A 19,907-nucleotide genomic window follows, 5' to 3' on the forward strand; every position below is an offset into this window, starting at 1 on the left:
GCGGGCGGCAGGAGAGGTCTGCGCGCCATGTGGGACCCTCCTCCGGTGGTCAGGGAGCAGCCGGGGATCGAACCAGTGCTGCAGAGGCCGGGGCAGCTTCGCAACCCAGCGCTCACCCGCTGCGCCACCGGGGAGGCCCAATAAATAAATCTTAAAAAAAAAAAAAGAAGTGATTAAAATCCTGAAAAGAACCTTTTTTTAAAAACCCCTCCAAGACAAATTTTGAAGCATAACTCCTGTGGAAGTGTGATGCTTTAGTTAGAATAAGATTTCACCTATCCGCCTAGACATACTAAAGGCTGCTTCTCATTAACAAAGAGAGAATCTGTGTGTTGATCTGGCATGGTCTTAAAACTGATTGTACAAGCTACCTCCCTAAATCTTTTCTCTATCATTTTCAGAAAAGTACGAAGTTCAATGCTTCCATTCCAAAAATTATGTGCTTTATGGTAGAGTATGACTCAAACAGAATTCCCTCAACTCCTTTCATCTAAGTTGCAAACAGGATGAAAATATCCTTAAACAGAAAACTCCAACAAATGGATAGTTATAAAGGGCCAAAGACTATGAGAACCTCAGTAAAAGTCTGACTAGAAAAGACTATTTAAAGAAATGCAGTCTCACTACTTAAATACAGCACAGCACACACTATAAACTCTGCAATAAAATGAATAAGTCATAATTCCCGATAGGCTAATACTGCATAGTAAGGTGCCACAAACATTAGAACTCTTCACTCACAGAAATGGTTAGTTGTTGAAATTCAAGCAATAATAATTTCTAAAAATATTTAAACCAGGTTTCTTACCCAAACCGAGTGATTCCCATGTAAATTACAAAGGAGTAACTTTGGACTTTTTACTCCCTAAGAGCTATTTCCTAATTGTTATGAATTTGAGATTATTGCTGTACCAACAGCTGGCAAAAATCCACTTTTCTTCACCTATTTCTGAAAGGCAGTCTGACAGAGTAGCAAAGACGCACTATGACATCCAGTTAGCAAGTTTAGGTAATGAACACTGGTATGTTTTCTCCCAAGAATATCAGTGCACCCCAAAGAACAAGAAAAACTAAAGTGAAAGCAGAAGCAATGAATTAAAAAAAGGACAAACGCAGGTGAACAATTACATGAACAGTCTTTCAGGAAAAGACCAGGACTGGGATAGAATCATCAAAAAACACAGAGAAGAACAAGAGATAATGTAGGATGAGTGAGTGGCGGGGCTGGAAGTATATGAGAGCCCACAGACCCACAGCAAACCTGTTTTTGCAGAACTGGCTTTGAAAAATCCTGTTTTAAAGGGTCATATGCCAGACATGAGTTGCAGGAGGGCAATGGTTTCTCTCTGGGGACTATGAACAAACACATGATGAAATGAAGGAGAGACAAATCAATCATATTTTAATAAAGGGGAAAAAAGATCCACCCCTGATTAGGACAGGGATGGTGCCCCCCAAAACAACTTTACAGGGGTGAAGGGGAAAGACAGGCTGTTGGTAGCTGAGGAGTGGATGAGAGAGAGGTGAGGAAATGCATGGTGAAGCTAAGTAAGCTAATAATAGAGACAGAAGGAAGTACTGCGCCACAGGAGATAGAGAGGCAAAGGAAGAAAGCAGGCAGGCCGGCCTGGGAATCGCTGGCAATTATTGGATTGCACAAGAGGCTGTGAGGCCAGGGCCTTAAAAAAGGAAAAAAAAAGAAAAAGTCCATCTCCCCACCACCCTGTTCCTCTGGATCAGACTTCGAAGTCACTTACGACACAAGCCTGATTGGCAACTGTGGGCCTTAGATTAAAGAATTCTACTTTTAGTTGTGAGCAGTATTTTGATGTTCTGGGAATGCACAGGGGTTTGATGTGCCTTAGGGAACTAAAGCAAAGGTCAGGAAAGGGGAAGTGGGTTCACAGAAAATGCTTTCTAAAGCATGTGTGAGGGTGTGCATGTGTGAGGGTGTGTGTGTCTATACATAGACCCAATTTCAAACCTCCACAAAGTGAGGGTTGCAAAGAGCCAGAGGGTCAGAAGACAGGGCCCAGAGCTCAGCACAGGACACCTGGGAGGAGCACACCGTCTTCCACCTCGGCTTGCACGACTCACCATTTGAACTGGGCTGCCCGCCTGCGAAGTCCAACATCCTGCTCTGAAGACGGCCAGTAAGGAGGCGTGTGCTTGTGTGTTTGTTTAACAGAGGTGGCACACCTGGCTGGGCACTTGTGCAATCTGATACCACAGGGGGAAAGTTTCTTCCTGATCTCAGCTTATCAGATTCTGCCCTGCGGCCCAAGGCTTAAGTGTCCTTGCAACTTTTCTCCAGAAGAAACAAATACTAACTCGTCCTTCTCAAGACCAGTCATAGGGTGGGAAAAATGGAGAAAGTTCAGAAAAGACTCTGGGGGTTGGTGTTTCTGGTTGCTGAGTGTCACCTTGGCCAGACTGGAAGATGGGCTGCAGGGAGGTTTATTCCTCAACAGCACTGACCTCTCATGATTTAATTTTTGATAATCAGTGATGGATCAAATATAACAGCATCCACTTTGGTAAGGCTTGCCACATCAATTAAAAAAGAAAGAAAAACCCAATGAGAAATCCTTTATCAGATCACACATCACTACTTAGGGCTCGGAAAATATGGTAACTTGTGGGGGGCGGGTGTGCCCTCCCACACAACTGCACAGAGCACTGGTTATTCCACTCCCATTGACATCTCAACAGCTCATTAAGCAAAGCGACCTGGCAGGTGGGGACACTATATTAATGAGAAGGAGCAACAATGATGGGGGGGTCATGAGGGTTTCGGAGGTGAGCATGGTGCAGTAACATACATCTATGCCCCTATATCATATACAGTGCCATAAACCAACAGTACCTCAATAAAATCACTGAACTTAAAAAAAGAAAATTTTCTGCTAGGCAGATCAATGTTTCAGCAAATTCAAGTAAAAACAGTTACTGGAAGTTAAATTAAAAATGTGTTTTTTTTTATTTTTCTGCATGTGTGCATGTGTGCGTGTGTACGTGTGTGTGTGTGTGTGTGTGTGGCTTAAGCGAGTTTTTCTTTTTAATGTTTGTATTAATTTGCCATCATTTACATAACTATAATTTAGGCAGCACAACTTCACACCTCCTTATGCACACAAGTTTCACTCAGCCTCCACCAAAACTCCCATGCTGATGTCTATCTCCTTCCTCATCCGGTCCCCTCCACCCTCTCCCCAATTCCCTCTGGTAACCAGTATGTTTTACAGAGTCTAGGAATTCTTTTCACTTGTGCTTTGCCAGTTTGGGGGGACAAACGGAATGTACCTTGAGATGATCAGGTTAAGCGAAGCCAGTGAAATTCAGTTACTGGAAGGTTTCACTTAATTGTGGATTATAAAGCAGCAAAAGTTTGTTCTTAAGCAGGTTTCTAGAACCAGGGCTGTCATTCCTTCCAGAACTAAACAGCAGAGAGTTTCCAGATTAGATGGAGATGTGCTAATTATTGGGAACCCCAGGTTCAGTGAGCCCTCAGCCCCCAGTTTCTAGTCCCTGGACACCGGGCCCACCTCTGGGTGAGGGAAGGCAGGAGGAGGGAGGAAGTAGATGGAGAAGGAAATGGCGTCCACCTCAACAGCCCAGGCGGGGGAGATGCCGAGCCAGGGACTAAGCAGTCCGTGGGAGGAAACTTGACAGTGGCACACTGTCCAAGCATGAGGTGCATATATTGAGTGTTCCTAATTGGGGGAGCACCCACAGGGCCCCCCCACATCAGCAGCTTCTGTGTGTCTGTTTTCATCGGGAATGCACAGATGTCTGCCTTGCTGTTCCCCAAGGTGGCTTTGCTCAACATTCCTGTGACAACTCCTGACATGTCACCCAGTCCCTCTTGGAGCCTTTCTGTGAGAGACATGGGACTCCCCAAGAGGACAAAGACAAAACAGCTTGGAAACAGACCCACGTGCAGCCACGATGAGGCCAAGGTCAGGAAGGTGGGCTGGCAGCTGCAGTGTGGGTCTAGAAAAGGAATCCCTGCAGGTGATCGTTTTGGGGGAACTGTAACAGCACCCTCGCTGGGACCTGGATGCATCCGGGAAGATAAGACTTATCCTGTACTCTGATGCCCGGAATCCCAGTCATAGGTCAGCAGCAACGAGAGCAAGGAGAAAAAAAGGACCATTTGGGCCTGTGTGGGAGGCCAGTGTGTCTGCTTGAGTCTAAAAATATTGACTTCTCCCAACTGGTTCATTTCTACACTTATCAGATTATTCACAACTTTAACACACTGACTTAATAGCTTCCTCCTTAAGCGAACAGCACTGAGTTGTCTGCTGTGGAGAAATTTCAAGGCTGTCATACCACCCCGAAGACATGACTTTGTTTTCTCGTCCTGTGATACACCCAGTGGTTCTTACTGGTTGTGTCCCCCAGGGCTATATACTAAGAGCAAAAGAAGAGTCCCAGAGAGATCATCATCTCAAGTGTAGACTAGACAGAGTTGGGTCAGAGTCCTCCCCTTCCTTGGAAAGGTAATCACAGACTTCACAGAAGACTCTGGAAGCCAGGCTGCTCTTTCAGCTTATCTCTGCCGCCCCACCAGCAGAGGAACAAGGTGGGGAACAAGAACTGTACCCAGAGAGTCACAGCTTGCATGACTACAACCAAGAGCCCTGGGTTCTGTCTCCCTGACCCAGGACGCATGCTCAGTCAAGCCAAAGAAGACACTGGGTCTGCCAGTGCATTCATTCACTCTGGGCTGCTGCTCGTGCTTCCTCTTGCCCATTCAGCCTAAAGGTTCTCAGGCCTTTTCTCTAGCTGTCTACATTCCTCTCTGGAAGGTAGGTAATCACAAGGGATAGGAAGAGTGGGTGTTGTGTGTGTGCATGTTGGGTGCTTCTATCTCACGAGAGTGCCTTAGGCATGGAGGTGCTCTGGGGTCCTGAGCCCTGGTCTGGGTCCCTGGGCCCTACCTTTCTTCCTCCTTCTGCTTTCAAAGGGTGTTTGCTCAGGATTTCAATGGTGTGATGTCCTTATCGTACACTTTCTTTTCCATATCACAGATCCTAGTTCCCATGGAGTCCACAGTAGAAGCTCAATAAACACTTGGTGATGTTTAAAATTCTATTCCAGTAACATACATTGACCCTCCTCTGTGCCAAGCATGTTGCTAGAAGCTGGAAATACACAAATGAATCTTCCAATACCTGCTCTCAATGGGATTTTGCTCTGGTCAGAGGGTGAAAACAATTCAACTGTAACAGGAACACGGCCCCTAACATGCAGGTTCAGGGAGCTGAAGGGGGCTGACCTGGCAGCAACAGAGAAGGCTTAAGAAATGGGGTTTCCAATGACAAGCTAACTCAGAAAAAGATCAGGGTTAGATCCCAGACATAAACATACATCATGTGGTCTGGGAGCAGAGCAGGTACTGGTTGGAACAGGCTATGCAGGGGGAGTGGAGATGAATCTAGCAAGGCAGTCTGAAAGGGCCTTGCATGCCATGAAAAGGGCCTGGGTTTCATCTGGAAGTGCAATGTCAGAAAGGGAATGACATGATCAATTATTATTTGCAAAGGATAAAAATCCAAGGTTAGATTGGAGGGTACAGGAAAGAGAGGTAAGATCAGAGAAGAGACAACAGAAAAGGGTGGCAAGGAGGAGAGTGGTCAGATAGAGAAGAAAGGACATGGGGTGGGCAGCACAGCAGCCTGCCTGGCTTCCAGAAGCTTTTGGTCCAGTAGCTTCAAGGAGCAACAGTACATGAGTCTGTTAGTGTGTTCTGGGCCAGAGAAGGGCCATCACTCGCTCCCCTCAGTCTTGCATGGCTTTTGTGGCAGCGCTGGCTTTAGGCTGGCCTTGGAAGTATGACAGAGGTGACTTGGCAAAACTATTCATTACTATCTTCCTTTTGGCTTTTCTCCCTTGGGATATGTGTCTTGAGCAGTTTTGCTAAGTTCTAGCTTGACAGGATAAGACTCTTAGATGGATTCTCTTCATAGAAACCTCCACCAAGAAAAGCTGCCATCTTCTCCCCCATCACCCCTGCTCATCAATGCCTCTAGGCAGAATCTGGCCGGGGTAGGACAAAATAAATAAATAAAAGCAATAACAACCAGGCTTTTCCAGGCTAACAAAAAGCATCCAGGCTGAGGTTTCTAAGAGACACCTGTTTGTCTGTTTTTTAATCCAGCAGCTGCTAACACAGTAGAAGCATGGCAGCCCAGTAATAAATAAGTTCTCATTAAAACCCAATAGTATTAGAAACTGCAAACCAGTTTTCAGCTACTACTCCCTGAAAATCAGGGGCTGGTTTTCAGTTATAGCACCTGAATATGGAGAGAAGTTCAAATAAGATGAGACGCATAATAGGAACCCTACTTTGCTGAACTTAGGAACCTGAATGCTCCTTTGCTGGTGGGGAGGTGATTCACCTATTCATCTGTGTATTCTAAGGCATAAATCCTTCAAGCACCTATTACATACTTAAAGTATTATCACAGACATACTGAATATTTTTGAAGTTTGGTTGATTCAAGCCCTGTGGCTGACCAAACACCTCCTCACTTAAGCTGGCTTAAAAAACAAACCAGAACACAGTCTCACAGAGAAGGTAGCCACAAAGAGAGGGACAAATAAACAGTATTTTAAATTATCTTTTCAGTTCATTCACTAGTGAAGACACACACACACACACAATCTACCAATGTATAAACACCATAGGCAGTATGCAAACGTTACCTTTTCACACAAGACCGGGGAGATGCTTCTAGAAACAGCTTGTTAACTGCCCCTCACATTGCTAGTTAACAATCCATTTACAGCCCATCAGAAAGCCAGGCCTCCAAGGAGATATATTTTACATCTAAAGTCAGTCCTCACTTGATGTCATGGATGGGTTCTTGGGAAACTGGCTTTAAGCAAAAGGACATAGAACAAAACCAATTTTACCATAGGCTAATTGCTAAAAGCAAGAGTTAAGTTCCTACAGCCTATTTCTGGTCACAAAAACAGCACCAAACTTGTAAATAAAAATCCAAAACACTTCCAATACGAAAGAATCATTTGTAACCATGCATTTATTCATATTCCAACTTGTTTATTTCAGTTCAGGTTTTCGAAGATCCCAGAGCCTGTTCCAGAAGCTCAGGGCGCAAAGTGGGGCCCCCAATCCTGGACTGGAGGCCCTTCCATCACAGGGCATGCACATTCACATTCTCTCTCTCAACTGGAACAACTGAGGTACTCAGTGGCTCTCATGTGTACACGGAATGTGGGAGGAACAGGTGGGGACTCAGTCCAACATGGGAAGAGCATACAAAGGCCAGGAAATTGATACAAACCCCTGAAGGGAATTGATAGGTTTTTTTTTTTCTCATTCAGCATAACAAAAGGTTGTTACTGGAGAACCTGCATGTCTGTGAGATTCCTTTGCCACAAGGTCCCAGGGGGTTGTGCAAGCTTTCATTCCACAGGCTAGAAAAGAGATTACCTTAATTTATGTGACTTCAGAGCCTTCAGTACCTGTGCACACATGCAAGTGGGGGACAGGACGACTCCCCGGGATGGAAGCAGAGGGATGCCAAGAAGTGCCAGCCACATGATCCAGTCCCGACCAGGACTCAAAATAGCCCACAAAGGTGTAGGGTCAGCTCCTGCACGCTGTTCTCCCTAAAACATGCTAATGTGAACCCCTACATTGGTGCTTACTCTTGAGCCTTTGATAACTTCTCTGGGACCCTTTTCCTGACCCAGAGAAGATAGTTTCTAGGCTTGGAGCATGGCGTAATCTCTCAAGGCACCTCAGTGATATAAGGCCATACATGCAAACAAAAAGTGAGCCTGAACTGGTCATTTGTCCCCCCAAAAGTTCTAACTCGTGTGTCCTGAGAACACCAGGACCAGCTAGGAGATGGCCTTGCTGAATATGGTATAGAGGATCCCCTGAGGTGGGACACACCACAGTACCCCTTAGGCAGCCAGCCAGACTCACCCTGCCTCCCGCTGTGTGGAAAAGTGGGCTCCAGGACTCCCCCAAATAGCGTAATTATAATCTTGCCAACACAGGCCCCACTCAGAGTCCCAAAAGGACTAAGAGCCGAGAACCCTAAGCATGGGAAACACCAAGGAGAATCGCAGACACCAATTTGCAGACCAGAGCAGTGCGGTGAATCCTTTTCAGGAATCCATTAGGATGTAGCCTGACCATCTGCACACATCGGCCGGGGGGAGAGTGTCTGGATTTGCCCTAACTAGGCTCGGTGGGCCAAAAACATACCCAAATAAGAAATAGGATGTGGTGTGAACTCACTTTGACCTATAACCTAGATATAAACTAACCAGCAGGCAAGAGGACTGACACTGCCATCCACCTTTAAATACCACAGCCGAAATGGAAATGTACACAGACCCAACTTTCCCTTAAATCGGACGGCCCAACGTGATGGTTAACCACAAAAACACACAGGCAATCCCCCTCCCTTAGAGAAGCTCCATTTGGTCATTTTACCAAATTTGTCTAGAGAGATAAATTCTCAGAAGAGCCAGCGCAGGTTACCAGAGCCCGTCTCCGCGGTGGGGGAGGGGGGGGGGTCTGCCTGCCTTTCTGCCTCTGGTTTTTCTTGCATTTTTTTAATTTTCATTTCTCTCTGAGGCTTTGCATCACTCATGTCCAAGCAGACCACACTGCCTTGCCCCCAGAGGGTGATACGTAAACATCTTGCCTTCCAGTCAGTGGGTTCCTTGGTCAATTTCAAGGGGTGGGTCACTTTTAAAAGTCAGGGTGACCAGGGGAGCGGGGAGCATGGCAGATGGATAGTCTAACTGGTGTCCACCTGACATTGGGTCACACGGCCCATCTCCCTGCTTGTCTGCGTGAAAAATTAAAGCTTGCCTACAGCACACTGGAAAAGATTAGAAGATCATCAGTCCAGCCTTCCTAGGCTTGCCAACATCACCCCTGGATCTCATCATGTTCAAAAGCCATGTCTGACCTCCAGCTGTCATAGGCCTGCAGAGAAGTGCCCCCTTGCCACCCAACTAAGGCTCCTGCCAAAAGCACAGAACCCAGAGCCACCCAGGGCAGAATGCAAAACTCAGAAAGTAAGCCTTTGCTCCTCCAGTGCACTTCCCTCCCCAGCTGGTACGGTCTCTCCTTCCAGATCGCCCCAAAGTATCCTAGTCAGCAGGCAAAGGGAAGGACTAAATGGCACAAAGTCAAATAAAGAGCTGGCAGCTTTCCAGGGGACCTGAGAGGCAGTCAGCCAAATCAGGTCATTCAGGTCTTCAAGTCGGGGAGAAGGGGAGATTTTCCCAGTCCGCCAATTTGCTTTTCTCAGATTTCATCCCCCAAAGGATAACCCTTCCACCTGGTTCGCGTCCTCGAGGATGGACCATTTCAAAAAGGCTCAGTGAGAGTGACCTCTGCCCTGCTGTCCCCACCCATCACTGTCCATTACAGCCAAGCCCGGGCCTCAAAAACACAAAGCATCCATCAAGTCCTGATGTGGGTTTTTCTTTTAATCACCTAGATCTCAAAAGAAAAGGAGAGCAAAGCAGCTACAAAATGCACCAGGGGTCTAACCCTTCTGACTTTCCACTTCCCAAAACCAAGCATACCAACTCCGAGGCAGGAAGCTGGGTGCCAGCAAACAGAAGGCCCAGGAAAATGAATCCCTTCTGTCCCCTCGGAGACCCGGCCTGTGATCACAAACTTCAACGTGGAAATACTCAGCTGGACCGCACGGTTGAGTCAGGAGACACTACAAAGGGGTTTGCTCTGGCAGGAGTCTGATTGGATGGTCAAGGAGAGTGTGAAAAGACCAACGGTCTAGAAGTAACAATGAATAATGAAGGAACTAGTGCGGAGAGAAATTTCCTTGCCCGATCCCAGCTCCTCAAAGCTGTCAAGGAAAGGGCTTAGCATGCTCCCACCCCCCTTTTTTATAAAGTCTCAAGGACATTTCCTCTTGCCTGGCCCGTGCGGAGCTATCTGAGTGTTAATTATCAGGCTGGGGACACGACTAATTCTAAATTGTCTCTTGACCTGGATTCTTCCTTGGAGACCCAGCTCTTCTGGCCACACCCGACAAGGCGGGTGATCGGAGGCCTCTCCCCCCTGCTCATCTCTCAGCAGTCAGAATTTCACTGGCCACAACTAGACCCACATGTTCACCAGGGAACGAGGGGAAATGTTAGGGAAATAAATGGGTGACTTCAGAGACACACAAGGCTGTTCTTTGGGTTTGATTTTTTTTTTTTTTTAATTACAAGGCTGGTGTATATCTGTAGCTCATCTCTTCCAAGAAATGCTTTAGAGTCAGCCACTCTTCTTCACTTACTGCTTCCTCAGGTCTAGGGCATGTGAGCGAAGCAGGGATTACAGAGAAGTCTTCAGAAAGATGAAGCCACAGAGCCCTTCATAAGCCAGCAGACTGGGGAAAAAGCAGCTGAGTATAAAATCCTGAACTTTCACTGTGTTCTCCAGGTAGGGAGCAGAGGAAAGGCTTCACCCCAAACCTGAGCTTTCTTCAGCAGCCTGAAAGGGCCCACACCTAGGTCATGGGGTGGGAGGAGGCAGTGAATTAACATTCTCTCTCTGATTCCTCCAAAGGGGTCTTTGCCCAGTCTCTAGCTCATTGTCTCACATAACACATCCGCACAAAAGAAAATTCAGGAACCCACTTTCAGTCCACAGTGAAGAGAAAAATGGCTGCTGAGTCCCTTAACATCTACCAAAAAATGCAGATGTGCTCAATGCCCCAAAGTAACAAATTTGGCTCTTTCAAGCTCTTCTGGATAAACTTCCACTAAGAGTCATCTACTCACGGTTCTTGAAACTGGAAATTTACAGTGAACAGTGTCTGTTCTGTGGTCAAGACAGACAGGGAACTGCCTCTTAAACAAAAGCAGACTAAAGAATGGACGCTCTCTCTCAGACTCACCAGGGTCACAAATAATAAGCAACTGTAAGAACAAGCAGATCCCTGAATAGGTTGGAATACTTGAGTGCTGAGTAGTAACGCGAATGAGAGGAGAGTCGCTGTACAATACTTTCAGGCTTAGATTTTTCCCTTTCCTTTCATCTCTGGAAACTTACTCAGAACCACACCAGTTATTCCCTCAAAACGTCACCTAAGATGCAAAAGGCATTTGCTACTCTCCCACAGTGGCGGTCAGCTCCTCTTTCTTGTTGCAAAGGCATGGATTCAATTAAAGTTCGAAGAAGAGCTTTTCTGAGTTCTGAGGGACCTAGTCTTAGGAGACTCAATGGGATCTGACAAGAGCACTTGCTGGGAGCAGCCAACTTGGGGGGGGGGGCTGAGGGGGAGCTGGGTTTTAGTTCAGGCAGTGCCACAAACCAGCCACACAAGCTTGAGCAAGACCATGAACAACTCTGGCCTCTGTATTCTCAAACACATCCCATAGGCATGGGGCTAGGCAATCTCTAGCCCTTTCTAGGTCCACATACTGAGAACATTATAAACAGGAGAAGAGTAAACTTTTTTTTAAACAGTGCAAGATCCTTCTTCAGGCAATTTACATACTCCAACAGCCTGAGAGATGGATACCTTTATTACCACTTTGGATGAGTTAATAGGGTCAAGATTAAGATGAACACATTCAAGTTTACATACTCAGGTCTGTCTACTCTGTGCTCTTTGCCCCCAAAGAAACCCACAGGAGGACGATGGCTGATGCCTGTCTCAGCAGTTTACAATCCACTTAAGGGAAGCTGACTTAGAACCACATAAAACAAAGTAAAATGCAAATCCGAATCTGAAGGGGAGGTGACTGGAACTATAGGTCACGTGGCATCAGGACAGCATCAGGGACAGACGCCCACAGTGCTCAGCGCATCGAGCCATCAGTCCCTTTCAGGTCATTCAGGAAATGAGCTCTTTGAGACCTTCTTCCCTGTCCCACGCACCCAGGGACACACCCCCGAGGAACACTCAAGGTCTGATGAATGTGCAGATTTATGGGATAGCTCCTTCCTGTCTTCACTGCGGAGTGTTTTTTAGAAGTCATTCGTCTCGATAGTCTTTCTACGCCGACCCTTTCTTGTGGGCTGTCTCTCCACGGAGCACTGCATTATTTCCTTTCTCGGATCTCAGCATTTAAAGGTTGTAACGTGAAGTCACTGCTGTGAGCACTGATAGAGTAGGTCCCCGGGCGGTGCCACAAAATGGGGTCTAACTCTGCCGAGGAGCCTGTTCTGAATTCAAGTCTGCTCGCTGGCAATTTTCTGGTGTCAGGGCTGTCACGGAGTGGCAGGGACATGGACGACCCTGGACAGAACACCTGATACTGGTGCTGGCTTGGTGACTAAGGGCGCTGGCATCTTGGTGGAGGTATTAAACAGCCAGGAGTTCCTTTCCTCCCTGTGCCAGGAGCAGAGCGGATGGCACTTCCTTCAGCCCCTCTCACTTCCACTCTGTTTCCTCTCCTGTATCTGCTCTAAAGACACTTCATAAAAGTCTTTCAAATTCCGAAATGTATGAGGTCGAATGGCCAAATGCTCTCTTACCTCCAGTGAATCAGAATAAGAGGGTGGTCGGGCTAGCAGCAGAGAGCAAAGAAAACAGCTGATTCCTTCGGTGGCAGCAGACAATCACAACATACCTGAAGATGTCACACAGGTTCCTGGAAACCACACAGTATCCGAGAAGCACATGAGGGACAGTTTCAAGACAACGATGCTGTGCTTGTGGGTCATGTCAAAGCTTTATTATTTTTATTTTATTTATTTATGCACACAAGAGCTGGGGTGCAGGCCAGAGGTGTGGGGGTGAGGAGGGGTGAGAGGATGCACCAGAGTCAGAGTGGGGAACAGAACAGGCAGATTGACTGAAACACACTGCTGAGGGGAGCAGCATGTAAGACAGGAGAGGTCTGCTGTGCCATGTAGGTAGCTCCCTGGCCGGGGATCGAACTCGTGCTGCAATGGCTGTAGACAGCTTCATAGTGCTGAGACTTAACCCCTTGCACCACTAGGGAAGGCCGATCAAACATTTTTTTTTTTTTTTTTAATAGAGGCATGCTTTATTTATTCATTTTATCTGTTTGTTTGTTTTGTCTACACATGCACTGGGTACAGTCAGAAGCGCGGGAGGGTGAGAGAATTCACCAGAGCCAGAGTGGGGAGCAGAGCAGGCAGAAGGACCGAGGCACACTGCTGAGGGGAGCAGCGGGCGGCAGGAGAGGTCTGCGCGCCATGTGGGACCCTCCTCCGGTGGCCAGGAAGCAGCCGGGGATCGAACCGGCGCCACAGAGGCCGCGGGCAGCCTCGCAACCCAGCGCTCAACCGCTGCGCCACCGGGGAGGCCCCGGATCAAACATTTTAAAGGAAAATAGAGTTGAGAAAGGAGAAGAGATTGAACAGGGAGCAATGCAGGCCCAGATGCCTAGCCCCGAGGCTGGCAGGTGAGCGGGCATGGCTGCTGCCTGCTGTGCATTTAGTAAGAAGTAATCAGGCACCAGGGAAAAGGAAAGAGACACAGAAAAGGAAAAGTTTCTGAGAAAAACTTGAAGGACCCAAGATGAAATCCATTAAAAGACAAAATGTCACTTAGAGAACATCAGGGGTTAGCGTGAAAACGGGAGACTGGGACATTCATCCCCAGGTGGAAGGCCAGGTGTGATGGCTGGCTGTCCCCCAAACCACAGGACCCACTTCAAAAAACCCACCTTGAGAGGAGGCCAGAGAGAATGGACATCTGGGAGTTCAGGACACAGCCTGCCTGCTCTGTTTCTGCCCCTCCTCCTGGTTATGGGAGGCCCCACCGCAGCCCCATCACTCTTACTGTCCTCATTTTCTCCTCACAAATGGCTGTGCCTCAGGATAGTGTCATGGAGAAGATTCTGGAACTGTAGGCCCCGGATGCAAAGTTAGCCCCAGCATTGCCACATGGAGCCTGTGAGATCTTATACAGCTTAACCACCCTGGGCTTCAGTCTCCTCCTTTATAAAATGTGGAGAAAACTGTATCCCTGAGAGTTGTGAAGAGTAAATGAGATCATGTACATAAAACACTTAGCACAAGGACCAGCAGGCAGCGGTGTTCAATAAATGATGGTGATGATGATGGAGGAGGGAAAGGGAGGGGAATAGAAAAAAGGGGAAGAAGAAGAAAAAGAGAAAAATGAGGGAGCAATAATCAATAAAAGAAGAAACACCTTTCATTGCACAGAATTTATAAAACTCTACAAATGTGAATGTGCCACCGTTTTCTACAAGCAGAGGCCACAGGACTAAGGAAGCAGCTATGATCAACTGGGGCTGGCACTCAGCAAATATGGGCAGATGCCTTCTTCAGTCAGCTCCCCCCTGCCCCCTGTCCCACCTGAAAATTCTAGATCATTTGGACAAAGACCAGGCTGACGGGCCTCCCTGGTGGCGCAGAGGGTAGAGCACTGCGCTGTGAAGCTGTCTGCAGCCTCTGCAGCACAGGTTCGATTCCCGGCCAGCCAGGGAGATACCCACATGCCGCGGCAGACCTCTCCTGTCTCGCCCGCTGCTCCCTTCAGCAGTGCCTTCGGTCCGTCTGCCTGTTCTGTTCCCCACTCTGTCTCTGGTAAATCCTCTCACCCTCCCGCGCCTCTAACCTGTACTCCAGTTCTTGTATAAATAAATAAATCTTAAAAAAAAAAAAAGACCAGGCAGAATTACATATCTTCTCTTATCTTAAGGAAGACTTATCAAGCAAATTAACAGAACAAAAGAAAATTGACTGGTGGTAATATTTCAAGGCCAAAGGGACAGTTTGAAGCAGTCATTTCTAACCAATAAATGACAGGGAACACAAGTTATCCATTCCTTGTCACTGAGGCTGCCCCTGAACTAGGCAGGCAACCCAGCAACCACAGTCCATCCACAGCTCATAAAGAAAACATGGCATCTCCACCAAAATGGAAAAACACTTAATCAGTTTGTTTCTGCATATTCAGAAATCAATACTAAGGACCTGTTTGGGTTTTTTGATTTTTAATAGGTTATAATTCTAACTTCTCACTAATTTGGCCTAATCTCACTCTCCCCAAATACTAGGTCTGGCAGTGAATGGTCTTTAAGCGCAGCCACTTTGGGCGTGGGAACTCTGAGTAAACTCACACTCATTCTAGTCAACAAATAGATACAGAGCAAATAGACACAGGGATTGGTTTCTTACACGCGTCAAACAACAAATACAGCAGTGATGGACTCTGCCTGCAAGCAAACTCGACTGCTTGTTCTAAAATCACATTCAGAGGAAAAAAAGATGTCACTGTACACCCCACACCCTAGGGGGCTTCGTCTGACACTGAGTCATTCTGCTAGAAGATGCAAGCTGAAAGGCAACTTTTATAGATTGGTAATCAAATGAAACTGCTCTGTTATTACTCCCAACAATCCCGGGCCTCTCGGTCCCCTGAACTTCCTCAGTGTGAGTAAATGCAGCTTTACTCGGATTTACAGAATCTGATTCATTTCTACCTTCTTTTGTTGTCCACATTTGGAGTATTTTTTCCCCTGACTTACCAAGGCTGAAGAGGTAGCCACATCCCCAGTCCAGCTACCAGGCTTTTAGCTGATGCTGTTTGCAACAGCAAGATAAAAGAGCTAATGGTCTACACAAGGATTCTACAGATAAGACCTGAAAGCAGGGCCAGTACCTTCCACATAAAGGAGAGGTATCAGTCCCCCATATACTATAAAAAATTATAGTGCATCCCACTTTGGGGGATATATATCTAAAGAATGCCAAGCAAGCTCTCAAAGATCATTAGCTGTACACTCATGTTCACCTGGGCATTATCCACAACAGCCATAATTCAGGAAGCAACCCAAATGGTCCATCAACAGGTGAATGTATAAAGAAATCTTGGCCTGTACAGCATGATGGAATATTATGCAACCTTAAAAAAGAAAACAAAACCTATTGCATACAACAAGATGAATGCATTATACTAAGGGAAATAAAAACACTGCATGATTCCACTCATATTAAACATCTAAAATAGTCAGAATTGTAGAAACAGAAAGTAGAAAGGTAGTTACCACGGGTTGTGGTAAGGGGGGGTAATTAAAGAAGGGAAATTGGTGTTTTCTGGGTAGAAAGTTTCAGCATTGCCAGGTAAAAAAGCTCTGAAGATCTAGGATACCACAGTAAGAATATACTCAACACAACTGAACCATATACACTTAAAGATGGCTAACATGATTAATTATATTGTTTTTTTTTTTTTTTTACCACAATAAAGAGAAATTATGGTGCCAATAGAAGTCCACCAAACCCTCCTGCCCTCATCCCTACTCCTACTACTTCCTCTTCTCACATCTAACAATATACCTTCTGGGCCCAATGCTCCCCCCACACACATCATCTTCCTTGGCACCTACCTCCCTGCCCTCATACCAGCTGGCTGGTGATTAAAATGGACCAAGCTAGGAAGTGCCAGGGAGCACAGTCTAGTGTATCAGATTTCTTGGCCTTTTAGAGGGATGCACCAGGAACCCAGAAAATGTGGTGCAGGAGCCTGAGACCTGGAGGCCCATCTTACTCTACCCCTGGCTGCGTCACTAATCAGCTGCAGCAAACCACTGAACTGTCCGGGCCTGCTTTCTGTAAAAAATTGGAGGTCAAGCCAGGTGATCTCACAGGTCCTTTAACTCTGAAAATCTAAAAGGTCCCTGAGTCGACTGTCAGAGAAACAGGGGAAAACTTAGAAGTCTGCTCATCTAACCCTTCTGAAAGAAACTTGTAAGCCCGTGTTGTCTCTCGTATTCAAGTCCTTGTTTTTAATTTAATTTTTAATTTAATTTTTAATTTAATTAGTGTTTTTTGAAAACTTTATCAAGGGCCTCTCTAGTGGCACAGGGACTAAAGACAAAGTACTATCACGCTATCATCAGCCACTGCAACATGGGTTCGATTACCAGCCAGGGAGCCAACCCACATGGCACAGTAGACCTCTCCTGACTCGCTTGCTGCTCCCCTCAGTAGTGTATTACAGTAGATCTGCCTGTTCTGCTCCCCACTATGTCTCTGGTGAATCTTCTCACCCCCCACACCTCTGGCCTGCACTCTAGTTCTTATATGCATAAATAAATAAATCTTTTTTTAAAAAAAGAAAATTTTATCAAAATAATGATGGTGATCGTTTTTGTACAGACCTCCCTGCCAGCAGTGTGGCACGAGGCAATTCATGATGCACGGTGCAAGCTGGTGGATGAAGGTGATAAGTCATCCTGGGAGGGACAGGGGTAGACAGAGGAAAGAGCACTGGCCTCATCCCATGCCTCACTTCAAATCAGCCCACAACGCCGAGAAACACTTCTGTGCCAGTTGCCAAACTAAGTTCTAGGTCATGGAGATTATCGTCGCGAAACCCAAGGAGCTCAGAATCCAGTAGGAGAAACCCTGGGAGTCTCCCAGTTAGGAGCACAACAGAAAGAGATTTCATGCTGCCAACAAAGCTGACCAGTACCCCGGGGCAGAGGGAAAAGGGACGAGGCAAGCCAGGGGCAGTCCTCGCTGACTTCCTAAGTCACTAATGCGTGTGCAAGCCAAGCCTTACACAGGAGTGTCTGCTAGGCCATAACCACTTTCCACTGCAACTTGGCTGAACTTAAAACTGAACAGGTGACTTGAAGGTGAAGGTTGATGATGGCAACACAGCCTCTTCCTTCCTCCCGTGACCAGCACAGCCAGCCAAGGAAGCCTCTGAAAACAATCCTTCGACTTTTTAAGCCAGTTAAGCCTTTACATTTAAATAACCCCAAATAGTAAACCAACTCTCTTCATGAGAACCCCCACTGTACATGGGGAACAGTCACTGCCAAGAGCAAAAGAAATAGTGGGGGTCAGTGTGAGTTTCGGTGACCTTGGGTTAGTCAGTCAGTCTTCTGTGATATTAACATCCCTCAGTGATGGGAAGATGCTTATCAAGTTCAAAAGAAATATAAGTCCCTGCTCAAGAATTCACTGTCAAACACCGTACCTAAGTCAAAAGCACCAGGGTGTCACTGATTGACTGAATCAGAAACTTTCACCTTGGAAATTCCCCCTAAATCTGACACCACTCTATTTTCTAGCAGAGCAGACATTGCTCAGAAGTAAACAAAGCACTTCCCTCTGGGGCTGGCCCTGGTCAGACTCCTCTGGGCTCCATCACACCAGCTGCCCAGGAATTTACTGCCTGTTCACCAGCTGCTCATAAGGAATGAGAGCAAAAGAAGAAGGTTTCAGGAGCAGAGAGGGAAAGTTTGGGAAATCTCTCCACAGAGTCCTCTGCATCCCAATTCCCAGGACATGAAATTCATCAGCTCAGCCTTGAAAGCTCTGGACCGTCACTCTCCACTTTACAGAAAAGTTGATTGTTTTCTGGACTCTAGAAGCAATCCCAGTACTTGCTTGTGGGTTACCAGCAAACATTTTTTATTATGCAGTCACGATGCCACATCCCAAGGACTACATGAAACCCTGCACACATCACCAGAACATTTTCAGATGACCTGGAATAATCCCGGTCCTTGATCTCCAGCGCCTATTACTGGAATACCCGGAATTAAACAAATCCCATGGAAAAATACACTTCGCCGATGCGCAACTAAACATATGCATAGTCTAAACAAGCAGTCATATACTGGTTCCATAGAGTCATCCAAAATAAAAGAAACTTATTACAAAGAAATACACAGGCAAGGAAAAGTCACCTAAAAAGAACTGAGAGGTAAGCAATAAGGAAAAAAAAGATGATATGCAAACTGCGAAGGTAATTTTTACGTGACATTTAAGAAAAGGTTTGGTCTGTCTGTGTGTGCAAGGAAAGAGGGGCTGTACGTTTGTGCCCCTATAGATTAATGACAGAAGGCACAGAGCAGAAATCATGTCCACCACACACACACACACACACACACACACACACACGCCCATCAGAAGAGGGAGCTACCAAGTCTCTTTAGAAAAATCACCGAGAGGACTGTTTGGTGGTTTTATCCTAAAATTATTGCCCCACAGTTGGTCCAGGTTTTCCTGATGTCAGATTTATTGCCTTTCAGTGAAATACAATTTACTGATTTAACACTCGACTAGTTAGTTACCTCTGTTTGAGTTATGAAGTGTCAAATAAATTAGATTATCCCTACTGGAGGATTTTCCCAAACTTGAAGACTCTACAGAATACAGCCAAAGAAACTGGTTTGGAAGTCAAAGGACTCGAAGTTCTGCACTGGGACACCCCCCTCCATCACAGGCCTACTGCTACCACTAGAGAGGTATAAACACAGGAACCCCAAAGTTTCACGGGGCATTTGTGGGAGGCAGAAACAAAGAAACCCAGCTCATCTTTTCAGTTCACATAAACCCTCCCGCAAACCCAAGAAAATCTTTCCCGATCAGAATCACTAAAATCTGAGCATTTATGAAATAATGAAAACTTAGTAAGGAAATCAAGCACTGGCCCCACTGGAAAAGCAATGTTAAACAGGAAAGGTTGCTCTAATTCCCTTTGCATGAAGAAAACAGGTTATTTGTTCATTGTTTCTGCAGTGCCCACTCAAAGAAAACAGACTAAATGGCCCAAGTCAAAGACAAACAAACTTCAGCAGTTTCCACCACTCACAGAAGCAGAAAGCTTTTCCACGAGGGCACCGCGGGAACCGCCACATGAGTAAAGTGCACAATAAATGCCGCGATGGGGAGAATAATTGGGGGAGATGAAGAAATCATCCTGCCTCCTCACGGTGGCAAAGTTTACAACAACTTTTCAGAAGCAACAAACCTCAGCACCACCGGTCTTGATAGACACAGACCACTCTTGGGAAGCCTAGGACCGAGTTTGCCAACATCCACCGTCCCGCATTTGCAAAACCTGGCGAGAAAGCCGGGCGCTTGCTCCTCGCAGGGAGCCCCTCCGCACTGTCAAACAGGGAAGGTCATTTTGCTCACGGAA

General features: G+C 46.4%; 1 protein-coding gene across 2 annotated transcripts in view; it reads right to left on the minus strand.

Moving 5' to 3' along the window:
• Window positions 1-19,907, minus strand: part of ETV6 (ETS variant transcription factor 6) — a 232,492-nt gene that overhangs the window by 211,231 nt on the left and 1,354 nt on the right. The gene's annotated exons all lie outside the window — the stretch shown is intronic.

The sequence above is a fragment of the Talpa occidentalis genome, unplaced genomic scaffold (genome assembly GCF_014898055.3).
Source record: "Talpa occidentalis isolate TD23 unplaced genomic scaffold, MPIMG_talOcc4v2.1 talOcc4.16, whole genome shotgun sequence".
Classification (NCBI taxonomy): Eukaryota; Metazoa; Chordata; class Mammalia; order Eulipotyphla; family Talpidae; genus Talpa; species Talpa occidentalis.